The 9,819-nt window shown below is 45.2% G+C and overlaps 1 pseudogene; it reads right to left on the bottom strand.

Annotated features, from left to right (window-relative positions):
* Positions 1 to 530: 530 nt before the first annotated feature.
* Positions 531 to 6,833, bottom strand: LOC138399474 (protein BEX4-like; annotated as a pseudogene).
* Between the last annotated feature and the right edge of the window lie 2,986 nt (positions 6,834 to 9,819).

The following is a 9,819-nucleotide window of genomic DNA, read 5'->3' as shown; positions in this document are numbered from 1 at the left end:
TGGTCCCTGGTCCCAAAAATGTTGGGGACTGCTGCTTTATAGTACGTATCTGGGAAGCAGGTCCCCAGAAAGCTACATGGCAACCTTGCTAGGTATTTCACAGTTCTGAATCCTGTTTCAGAAAAACTGCCTGGAGTTCAAGGGCAGAGCTAGAATTATAGTTCAAAACTTTTGGGTGGTCTGTTATGCAACTGACCACAGTCAACTTTGTTATTAATAGTATCACAAATCATGCCACAGCCCAGGTGCACTTGTGAGGGAAGCACCAAGTGCTGCTTTAACCACTTCCTTCCTTTGTTTGTTTGTTTGTTTTTTAAACTGCTGTATTAATTTCATATTAGGAAAAGAATATTTTCCCAAAATGGGTGAAATTGCCATGCTGACGGAAACTTTCAGACGGAGACAAAACAATATTCAATTAGAAACTGATTAAATGGAAATACCAAAAGGTTTACAGAAAAAGTAAATCACAAAAATACAAGCTTGTAAAGCAGTGGCCACATTATTAACCTCTGGGAAAACCTTAGGATTCAAGGTATGACACAAAAGTCATGATGATTGTCAGGTTCGGGATTTGGAAGCGCAAATAGTGCCTCACCTGCTGCTCCCTGGTCTTTCTCTTGATTTCCATCATCTGCCCCACAGACCTTTCCGCATCCTCTCCTGCTTCATTGTGATCGATAGGCCTAATAGGTACGGCCCGTGGAAAATTAGGGGCAAGTTGCCTAACCCGCCCCCGGCATGACATTTCCTCTAGGCTCCTGGCCTTCGTCCCCTCCCAAATGGTGAGATTCCTCTTCATTCCGCACAGGGACCTACTCCCCTCCCTCGTTTTCTTGTTTGGCATTTTCCACGTTGAGATTTTTTTTACCACTTGTTCTTCTTTGGACCCCATAACTCCTGGGCCTATCCTTGCAGTGTCCTCCTCCCAATTCTCGATTCTCGAGGGAGGTGGGCCACAGGACACTTACCCCACAGACCGTGGGCCTTAACCATCTACTTCCTTATGACATTTCCCACCTTTTTACAGCATGCTTCCCCTATAATTCTTGAAAAATACAGATAATTCAAACACCAGCCACAATCTTAGATGGTAGCACTTAGGATTTTGGTATACACTTCCAGCCTTCTTAAATGCATGGCTGATATACATGATTTTATTTTCTGCTTAAAATGATAGCAAAAGCAGGTTTCTGTGTCTTTAAATGTTTGATATCATTAAAGACTGTAAGATATCCCTTTCAGTCCTAAAGAAGTGAACAGTTTTCCTTTTATTAGATTGTAACTCATTTCTAATTTCATCACAATTATAAATAACATTGATGTGGAAATTCTTGTGCATGACTCTTTGTATTTTAGGTTATTTCCATAGGTAAAATATGTATCTGCTGAGGGTCTTGTACGCAGAATATATAAAGAACTCTTACAAATCAATAAGAAGAAGACAAACAGCTCAATTTTCAAATGGGCAAAACATGTATACAGGCAATTTACCAAAGAAGATATACTAAAGGCAAATAAGCACATGAACATGCACTCCACTTTTGTCATTTGGGAAGTACAAATTAAAGGGACAAGGAGGTAATACTACACATCCAGGGGAATGGCTAAAATTTTTAAACCTAACAATACAAAGTGTCAGCAATAATATGGAGCAACTGGAATTCTCATACATTGATCATGGGAATGAAAATGATACAGCCCCTTTGGAAAACAGTTCATGGGGGTTTTATAAAGTTAGACTATATTTACTATACACCCCAGCAATTCTCTTCCTAGAAATGAAATAAAATTCTACTCCCAACAGAAATGAAAATATATCCACATAAAGACCTATGTGTGAATATTCATAGCACTTAATGAATGATAGCCCAAAACTGAAAACAACCCAAATGTCCATCAGCTAATGAATGGATAAACAAACAATTGTGATGTGTTTCTATAATGCAGTGTTTCTCAGCAATAAAAATGAATGAGCAATTGATACAGGCAACAACATAGATTAATCTCAAAAGCAGTATGCTAAGAAAGGAAGCCAGACATAAAAGACAACCTACTATATGATTCCATTTATATAACATTCTAGAAAATGCTATAGTGATATAGCTATACTGATCTGTTATAGTGATAGCAGACCAGTAGTGTCCAGGTGTTGGGAATGGAGGTAAGACCTTGATTAAAAAAGGACATGAGGAAGCATTTGGGATGCAGGAAATGTTCTATGTCTTGACAGTGGTGGTGGTTAATGACTATACACCTCTGTCAAAATGAATTAAACTGAATGCTTAAAATGGGTGAATTTTTAGTATGTAAATTATACCTCAATAAAGCTAATTAAAAAAATAAGACATGATTCTGAGATTTTTTTTTCTTTTGCTTGGGCAGCTGACCTGAAGTAGAACCTGAGAAGAGATTGGGAAATTCAGAAAGAAAACTAGGACTTGAGGGGTGTGGTGTCAGGATAATGCTTTCTGGTTTTGGAAGTGTTAATGAGGTTGAGTTAATAAGGGCACACAGAGAGAAAAGAGACATAGAAATGAGGGGTGGGGAAACCCTAATGCAGTGAAAAGGAAAAAGGAGAGCAAGAAATTGAGAAAAGGAAAGATTTGGTTTTTATATATAGGATTTGTGTGTGTGTGTGTGTGTGTGTGTGTGTTGCCTATTTTCATCTTGGTTTATTTTCATTTTTTTTTTTTTTCTCTTCATTCTCTTGGTCTCTCCTTTTCTTGGGGGGTCTTATATATCATGTATGACTGTTCTGTCCTTTCAAAGTCTTCCACTAAACAGACCACACAAATACACACTAACTTCCCCCAAACCCCCACTATAACAAAACAACCAAATGAGAACAATAGGGGGAAAAGTAAACTAAAAGACAAGAAGGTTAATTTGGCCCCTGCCCTAAATTTCATTAGTTGGAAGAGTTCACTTTTGGTCTTTTATAGTCTGTGGGGAGAAGCAGCAGAAAATTACCAGGTTATTCACCCTGAGTTTAAACAGCTGAATAGGAAAAGGGCTTTAATAGCTCCATTAGGACCTGGGCCAAGGACTTTTCCTTTGGGTTTGTTGCGAATAATGAAAGGTTAACGGTGGCATTTTTCTTTCAGCCTAGGGGAGGCAACCACATCAGTAATGATCCTAATTGGACCCAACTGGGAAACGCCACAATCTTTTGGTCACAAATTTGCAATGGTTCTGGGCCTTTTGTCATAATATGTATCCACAAAAGGTAATGAGGCTGTGTTGTCATTTCTAGCCTATGGATAAGGAAATTGGAATTCAGAAAAGCCATGGGATCTACCCACTCCCTCATGAGGAAGAACCAAAGGACCAGTGGTAGGGGCAGGCTCTCCAGTTTGGCATTTTGTTTTTAGATGTGACTGGATGAAGGAAACAACAGCTTCTTTGGTTGTTGAAGCCAGGGTTTTGCATGAGCTGTCAAAGATCGCCTAAATCCTACCCACGCTCTGTGGACCAGGTTTGTGGACAGCTATCACCGTTCACTATAGTTCCTTCCTGAAGAAGGAACACACAGGCCCGGCTACCTGCCTTGAATAGAAAGGGAGGTTCCAGCATGGGATAGAAAGAGAAGACAAGGGGAGGACTCTTGGGGGCCAGTCAAGATCCTTGACAGAGCTCAGATGAACAGAGTGGCCCGGCTTCTACCCAAATACACATCATGATACTTCTTGCTCCGACTTTACTCCACTTTACACCGCATCACACAGCTGGGGAGGGGCACAGCTGGGATGCGAACCCCAATCCTGTCTGACTCCAAAGCCTTGCTCTCAACCACCACACACTGCCGCCTCCTCTTCTTTTCTAAAATCTCCAATACAGGCATTATTAGGAGGTTAAAAAAAGGAAAAAGAAGGAAGAAAAAAGGTAAAAAGATAGAGGGAGCCCCTCTATTTCCACTTCCATATGTTTTCATGAAGAGCCCTCACTCTATTTTTGGGGGGAGCGCTGTTAGTGTAACGTGCTTTCTGGTCCCCTCTCTCCCATCCCTGTCACTTGTTCTCCCCACGGAAGAAGCCATTTATCTGAATGATAAGACTGGAAAAGGTCACTCTCATGTTCAGTGGTGCGCTGATAAATGTTTAGCAACTGGCTTTGGGGCAGGGGAGGAACTCTGCCTTATAGCATGTGCCAACTTCCATGGTGTAAACACTCCCACCATAGCTGCTTTCAAGCAGAGCAAAGTCTTTCAACTTGCAAAATTCCTCAAAATTTACCATTCAGCTCCAGCAAGCTGTCACATGCCGGTTCCAGCAACACGTAATATGTAACATGATTACATGGGTCCCAGATCCCTACGCTTCACAGACCCCAGATCTCTGTCCCCTTTTGAGGGGCTGCTCCTCCAAGCCCTCCATTGCTTTTACTTCTTCCCTGAAGGTATCACCTCTATTCCCTCTCCGTCTGGGGCACCTAACTCTCTAAGGAGTTTAGGACTGTGAGGAATTGAGCCTTTCAGAGAAGAGAAGAGAAGAGAAGAGAAGAGAAGAGAAGAGAAGAGAAGAGAGAAAAGAAAAGAAGTTGTTTCGGCAGCTTTTGCTTTCTACCTTGCAGCACAAATGTCACCTGAGGAAGGAACACACAGGCGTGACTACCAGCCTACAGTAGGAGAAAGGGAGATTCTAGCATGGGAAGAACTTTACTTTTCACGGCTCTGTCCTTCACAAGAGTCATTCTTTAGTCTGCATCTCTGTTCCAAATGAGTTCCCAGTGACAGCAGTGCTTGGTGGGTGATGTCTCTCCAGGATTTTGCAGACATCTAAGCCTGGATTCTGAGCACATTCCTGACCTCCCTCTTCAGAGGCTCTTCTCCTCCGCGTCTGCCTTTCTAGAAGCCCTAGCTCCTTCCTGCCTCAAGTGGCTGGCTGGGCTGGGGGCTGGGGTCAGAGCATTGTGATTGGCAGCCCCACCGGAACCCCTCGGAATGGAGAACGGACCTTCTCCAAAGGAGGAGAGTGTACTGTTTCCGGAAGGGAGGGAGGATGCTGCAAGGGCCAAAGGCACCCACCACAGGACTTCAGATATAAACGGGTGGCTAGAATACAGACACTACTCAGTATAATCAAAGCAGGAGGAAGCATAAGAGGATGAAAGACAGGGGCTGCGATGAGGGAACACTCTAGCCTTCCCCAGTGCCAGCATCAGGATGCAAACCCAGTCCAGCCAGCCGCTGTCCACAGTGTGGCCATCGCTGCACCCACTGCCGCCCTGTGGACGCTGGCTTTATCAAACATCAGCGTTTTATTTCCTGGGACCCAGGCAGGGATGAAAGACTGGGCTCCCACAGACCTTCCTGTGTGGTCCACCCAGCTCCTACCCATGGAAGAGTGCTTGCGTTGGGCCAGATCCCGGAGCTGGGGCCTAACTTGTGGGGAGATGCCCTGGGAGGCAACTATACTTCAGCAAGAGCCCAGTCAATAGCCAGGCACCCAGCTGCGGAGGTGCCTGAGTCAGCTGGTAGGACGCATCGCAGGTCTGGGTTCCGACCACAGCAGTTTTTCCTCGGGTTTCCCGGAGCTTGTCCACAGCGCCCCCTGCTGCCCATTTTTAGTTAACCTGGTGTCTCTTGGATCCCTTGTTAACAGGGTCCTCCCTCCATGGTGACACAGTGACGTTAAGTGGAGATAGATGTGGAGATGCTTTGGGGAGCTTAAAAAAGAAGACTACATAAATCAGTAGCCATTATTATAAAGCCAAGATTGAGGAGGACAGAATGGAACACCTCCCTCACCCTTAAAACTTGCCTTATCTTTCAGCAGCATCCTGTTTCAGTGGGCAGAAATCAATCTATGATGTATTTGAGCCCTGCTCTTATAACTAAGTATAATTTTGCCTAAAATAAGGCCCTGCCACCAGTAGCTCATGGTTTAGAAAGGGGAGACAGTCAAATATGATTAAATGTTATGAAGTCTATTATTACAATGATAGTACCTACTGTGTGCCATATACCTCAGAACCATCCTAAAAGATTGAACAGATGACAAAGTAGAGACACAGGGAGGCTCAAAACTTTCCCAGGTCACGGTAGTTACTATAGAGCCTATAACTGAAACTATGTCTATCTGACCACAAAATCTGTTTTGTCCCCTCTGTGCCAGAAGGCAGTGGGAACATGAACAGGGGTGGGGGAGGAGAAGATGGTTGTAGTAGACACCAGTGGTCTACCCTCTCTTCCTGATAACAGCACTCCCTCTTTTATCCAAGAACTGCTCCCCCACAAGTGAAGTACCCGTTCTCCCTTCCTAGGTCAAAAAAGATGGTCCAAGGCCTGGTCAATCAAAATGCTACCCTGCTATCACGGGCCAAGTGCTGGGCACATGTCTCCAGCCAGGCTAATGTAATCCTAGCCTTTCCCATAATTTGTATAAGCTGAAACTGGGAGAAAGAAGCCTCACTCTCCCCTGGGGTGACCAAACTGTATGTCAGCCCGGAGCTCCCCATGCCTACAGTTTCCCTTAGCAAGAGAGAATGAGACCAACTCGTAATAAGAAGCCAAAATACATGTGTGTGGAAGTGGGTGGAGGGAGAGAGCCAACAGCGTCACTGGAGCGTCTGGGTCCAGCCATTCCTGTGGCTGACCCATCCGGTCCTTACCTACAGGAGTTGATACATCCCCTTTCAACTGAAGCTAGCTCGTGCGGGATTTCTGTCCCTTAAAGCAAAGGTCCTGAGAAATACAATATTGATTTTAAAAGTCTTCCTACATGAGGTGAACCAGGAAAGAATGGATCTACCGGAAAGACAACACGAGAAGAGAGGCAGCGGCTGAGGACGGTGACAGCGCCACACTCGAGGCACTGCAAGCAGCTCGGCATGGCTGGAGCCGAGACAGGGGAGGGGCTGGAGAGCTGGACAACAGCCACATCAGGGAGGACCTTACCACGCTAAGACATCTGGTCTTTATCTGAGGGCAATGGGGAGCCCCAGAGGGTTTTGGGCAGTGTTGTGACATGATCACATTAGTGTTTCTGAAGGCCACTCAGGAGAATGGATGTGAGAGAGAAACAACAGCAGGCCAGGGTGACAGTTAAGAGGCAGCTCCTGGAATCCGGGTGAAGAGATGACGGTGGGAAATGACTCCCAAGTTCTTAGATGGTCATTGGCTAGACGGGAGGGTGAGGACAGGAAGAGGTACATTTTGCTCATGTGCAGGTTGGAGTATATGTGAGACATTTAACAGGAATTGTCCAGTATGTATATTAAAAGAGATGCCTGAGTTAGAAATTTTTTTTTTTTTTAAGTTTTTCTGAGTCATTAATTGAACTGTTAACTGCATGCCTGCTGCTGGCCAAGCACTGCGTGGAGAATACCATTAAAGCTCTGCTCCCCTGGAGTACACTCTGGCAAGACAAAACAGATAATAAACAACAAACAAATAAAGAAACAAGTGCCAGAAAGACAATAAAGTAGCATCCTGTGATAGAGAAGACCTGGGGTGGGGCTTCATCAGTCTAGGTGATTGACTGGGAGGAGGAGCTGCAGCCCTGAGGGTGGAGGATGCGGCCACAGGTGAATATTCCCAAATTCATGCCCATTGATTATGAACATGCCCATCAAAAACATCCATCTGAGGCCAGGCACAGTGGCTCATGCCTGTCATCCTACCACTTTGGGAGGCCGAGGCGGGAGGATTCACTGGAGCTCAGGAGTTCAAGACCAGCCTGAGCAAAAGCAAGACCCCAACTCTACTAGAAATACGGAAATTAGCCGGGTGTGGTAGCACGCGCCTGTAGTCCAGCTACTTGGGAGGCTGAGGCAGGAGAATTGTTTGAGCCCAGGAGTTTGAGGTTGCTGTGAGTTATGATGACACCACTGCACTCTACCCCAGGATTACTGAGTGAGACTCTGTCTCAAAAAAAGAAAAAATTCCATCTGTTTTGTAAAGTTGGCTTCTTTGCCTTCTTTGCCTGGCGATGCCCCCAAGGCTGGCCATGAGGTGGCAGGGATTCCAGTGCAGGAAGCTGAGGCTGGTGCTTGGGAAACTCCCACCAAGCCCCTTTGTTCTCACCCAGTGCCTTTCATCCCACAGTCCCAGAGCCCATCCTGGCATCCACCCTTTAATTGTCAGGCCTTCCTCACTGACACAAGGAGGTGGCATTTGATCATTATCTCTGCATCATAGATAAGGGCAACAAAGGCCCCAGTTTCCAGAGCATCAGCCAATATTATTTTGTGAGTCACGGATCTGACTTAGAGCTGAACCAGGAATACCTAATGTCCCGTCCTTTTCTGGAATTACCAGTTGCTGTACCTTTCTGTTACTGCTATTTCCTCTTTAACTTCATGTATCAAACTGGAAACTTCATTTTTCTTCATTTCATCTTCTTTGGAAAATGCTGTTCCCTGTGACCCCTCCACCCAAAGCCTTGCCTCATCACCAGTGGCCCTGAGCCCTCAGGATGCCCAAGACTGGTATCTTATCCATACGGTCTTCTCTGCTCGTCTCGGGCAATGCCTGAACTCTGAATCTGCTTGGATCCCCACAGTGCATGCTCTTGGGGCTTGGCTTTCTACCAGGTGCCAGGCAAGCTAAGAAACTTACACAGCCTATGTGATCCCTTCCTTCTAGGATGTTTTTAACAGGGATCTTCTAGGAAGAAAAGGTAGAATCTAAAGGAATTGTTTTGATGGTGGAAAATCTGGCCAGGGCGATGCTGTCAGGGGAGCCACAGGGCCGTGTGTCTAGTCTAGCTAGGTCGGGCACAGCTCAGTGTGTTCTGCATTTCCTAGCAGATGTTTGGATTGGAAAGTCCCTTGGCTATTTGGCTTCTAGAGCCCTCTCTCTCCATGGGACTTCTCTGTGGGAAGACAGAACTCATCAATCACATACCCCAAATGTCAAGCTCCTGCTGTCTAACCCCAGGAGAACCTTGCTTCCCATCTTCATAACAGAGGCAAGGACCCCACATTTGCTAGATGAAAGCTTGAACTTGGTGGGCAAAGGTCCTCCCAGCTGGTCAGAGTTCCCAGAGAAGGCTACTATTGGAAGATAAATTGCAATATAAATGTCACTTCCATCCTCTGGATGTTTGTCATTGCACCCTTCCTTCTTCTCTTCCTGAAAGTCTCTTAAGACATTCTTGGAGGGATGCAATTATTTTCAACTTTCTCAATTAGATACTATTTCTGCTATGTTTGGGAAATGCTTAGCCAAAATTTGAGGTCACTGGCAGAGGTCATAGAATCACCGAGGTTCAGATTTGTAGAATTGCTTGCACTTTTCAGAACCAGCCATGCCTTCCTTTGACCCCAGGGCTTTATATCTGCTGCTTCCTGTGCCTGGAATTCCCTTCTCTCTCACCAGCCCTGTCCATGACATACACATACACACACAGCTGAGTGGCTTCTGCTTGTCCTTCAGGATTCTCCTTTGTAAGGCGTTCCCTGACGTTCCAAGTCTGAACTAGCTATCTTCCCCCCCTTTTTTACAGTTTTCTGGTCAGTCTTTACCAATTGACAATAAGCTCTCTAGTTGTCATTACAGACCCAGTGTGCCAGGCACCTGGCAAATGATCAATAAATATGGTTGTAGCTGAACAAATAAATAAATCATTAGTGCTACTGTTGTGCTTTGACTCTCATTCAGGTGAGCAATGCACTCCCTCCCAAAACTAATCAAGCAGACTAGAGACTATTTCCTGCAAATGTAATTTCGATTCAATTCAGAATGTGTTTCACGTGCTCAGGACTTGGCCTTTGGAGCACTGCAGAGAGGGAAACAAGTAATACTAATGGCAATCTCTGCCTTCGAGGGACTTTCCATCTTTTTGAGGCTAGTACTCATGTTGGTCACCCCCCTAC

The sequence above is a fragment of the Eulemur rufifrons genome, chromosome 19 (assembly GCF_041146395.1).
Source record: "Eulemur rufifrons isolate Redbay chromosome 19, OSU_ERuf_1, whole genome shotgun sequence".
Classification (NCBI taxonomy): domain Eukaryota; kingdom Metazoa; phylum Chordata; class Mammalia; order Primates; family Lemuridae; genus Eulemur; species Eulemur rufifrons.
This window is presented reverse-complemented; position numbering and strand designations above follow the sequence as displayed.